Consider the following 3055-nt stretch of genomic DNA (forward strand, 5'->3'; position numbering starts at 1 on the left):
GAATTCTATGACTGGTTATGTTTGCAAGTTGCCATAATCGAAGCTATCAAAAGCGGGATGCACTGAGCATAGCTGCTGTTAGATACAATCGTGAAGGTTCTTATCACCAAAGGAAAAATCACTTTCCACATAAAAGTTCAGCTTGTACTGATTTAAAAAAAATAATAAAAATTAGTTAGTATATGCCAGACACTATTTTAAGTATTTTACATGTACTTATTAATTCATTTATAGTTTTTATAAAAATACTGACATTTGTGTACATGTAGACCTAGAAGCTTCTTTACTTCAGCCTTGTTTATAATAGGAAAAAATAATTCCTAAGTATCTATCTATACAGGAATAACTAAATAAACTTATAATCCTCCTTCCTATCTAGTAAAAAAGGAACATGGTAATTGGTGTACGACCGCTACCCTTCCCATTGGCTAATCAGCAAGATATGCAAATTAACTGCCAGCCAAGGTGGCGGAGGGAGCCAGGCAGCTTGAAACTAACATGAGGCTTGCTTGCTTCCGTGATAGAGGACTGCAACGGTCCCGCCTGCCTTGTTGGCTTCTGAGCCTGCAGTTTTAAACATTGTAACAAATATAGAGCTAAACAAAACCCCAGAAACCAGCTTTCAGCCGGCTGAGATCTCAGAGCTGGAGTTGATACAGAGTTTCGACTGTAGAACCGAAACAAACCAGATACCTGCTTTCAGGAGCGGAGGCCTAAGAGCTGGAGCCTCAGAGCTAAAGCTGGCCCAGAATAAAAAAAGAAAAGTAAAAAAGGACAGGTTGGGAGCTTCAGTCACCCACCAGCCTGAAAACAGCCCTCAGCCCCTCACCCAGACTGGCCAGGCACCCCAGTGGGGACCCCCACCCTGATCCAGGACACCCTTCAGGGCAAACCAGCCAGCCCCCACCCATGCACCAGGCCTCTATTCTATATAGTAAAAGGGTAATATGCCTCCCAGCACTGGGATCAGCGGAGCTGAGAGGCCTCCTGGCACCAGGATCAGTGTGATAGGGGGTAGCGCCCAAAACCCCTGATCGCCCTGCGGCTCTGTGTGTGACAGGGGGCGGGGCCAAAACCTCCCTATCCGCCCTGCTCTGTTCATGACTGGGGAAGGCGCCCCAACCCCCTGATCAGCCCTGCTCTGTGCCTGATAGGGGGGAGCTCCCCAACCCCCTGATCGCCCTGTGGCTCTGTGTGTGACAGGGTGCGGCGCCCCAACCCCCCACCCCCCCACGGGCCCTGCTCTGTGTGTGACAGGGTAGAGCCATAACCTCCCCATCGGCCCTACCCTGAGTGTGACAGTGGCGGTGCCCCAACCCCCTGATTGGCCCTGCTCTGTGGGTGATAGAGGGTGGCGCCCCAACCCCCTGATCCGCCCTGCTCTGTGTGTGACAGGGGGCGGTATGCCAACTCCCCTATCAGCCCTACTCTGTGAGTGACAGGGGGGAGCTCCCCAACCCCCTGATGGGCCCTGCTCTGTGAGTGACAGGGGGCAGCGCTCCAACCCCCTGATTGGCCCTGCTCTGTGCATGACAGGGGGTGGCAACACAACCTCCCCATCGACCCTGCCTTGAGTGTGACAGGGGGCGGTGCCCCAACCCCCCAATCGGCCCTACCCTGAGCATGACTGAGGGTGGTATCGCAACCTCCCAATCCACCCTGCTCTGTGCATGACAGGTGGCGGCGCCCCAACTCCCCAATCGGCCCTGCTCTGAGCCCTACCAGGGGCTGCACCTAGGGATTGGGCCTGCCCTCTGCCACCTGGGAGCAGGCCTAAGCCAACAGGGCGTTATCTCCAGAGGGGTCCCAGACTGCGAGAGGGCACAGGCCGGGCTGAGGGACCCCCCTCCGCCGCCCCGAGTGCACAAATTTTTGTGCACCGGGCCTCTAGTACATAAATAATATAGGATAATACTGTTCATTGCTATTATTTAAAACATTGACATAACCCGGCCTGTGTGGCTCAGTGGTTGAGCATCAAACTATGAACCAGGAGGTAATGGTTTGAATCCAGGTCAGGGCACATGCCTGAGTTTTGGGCTCAATACCCAGTGTAGAGCGTGCAAGAGGCAGCTGATCCATGATTCCCTCTCATCATTGATGTTTCTATCTCTCCCTCTCCCTTCCTCTCTGAAATCAATAAAAATATATAAAAAAATAAAACACTGACATAGATATATAGGTCCTCTTCCAGTTACTCTGGCTGCATTGCAAATTACCCCCACAACGTAGAGGTATAAAACAACCATGTATTATGCTCACAGATTCTGTGGGTAGGAATTCAAACAGCACAGCAGGGATGACCTTTCTTTGCTCCATTTTGCATAGGGCCTCAGCTGGAATATTTGAAGGTTGTGAAGGGGAATCATCTGAAAACCTTTCACTCTCATGTTGGTGGTAGCTGCAAGCTGGATGCTGCAGTCTGGAGACCTCAGTTCTATTTCATGTAGAGCTCTTCATGTTATCGCAATATGGACTGGTTTGAGCTTCCTCACAGCATGATGGCTGGGTTCTAAAGATAAGAGACTGAGAGAGACACACACACGGGGTAGGGGCAGGGCCAGGAGAGAGAGAGAGACAGAGACAGAGAGAGAGAGGGGGAGAAAGGAGGAGGAGGAGGAGAAGGGGGAGAAGGAGGAGGAGGAGGAGGGAAGGGGGATTCCTTTTTATGACCTAGCCTTAGAAGTCTTACAGTCTCAATTCAATTTTGCTGCATTCTATTTATCCACACCATTACGAAGTCTCATTCAGGTTTAAGAGGTGGGGAAATAGACCCTACTTCTTGAGGGGCAGAGGCAAGGTTTTAAAGAGCATGTGAGACCAGAAATATTGCTGTGACTATTTTGGAAAATACAAGTTTGCCATAGGTACTTACATTGAAAGACCTCCTAAACACCTTAAGAGGGTAAAATAAATGAGGTGCATAATAAGTAAAATATGATACCATTCATGGTTTTTTAAAAATACAAAACCCATGTTTCAAATGTTCATAAATTGCTTAAGATACATATTTTCCAAACTGAGGCAGGATGGTAAGAATCTGGGGAAATTGCTT

The sequence above is a fragment of the Myotis nattereri genome (assembly GCF_964212035.1).
Source record: "Myotis nattereri genome assembly, chromosome: 1".
Classification (NCBI taxonomy): domain Eukaryota; kingdom Metazoa; phylum Chordata; class Mammalia; order Chiroptera; family Vespertilionidae; genus Myotis; species Myotis nattereri.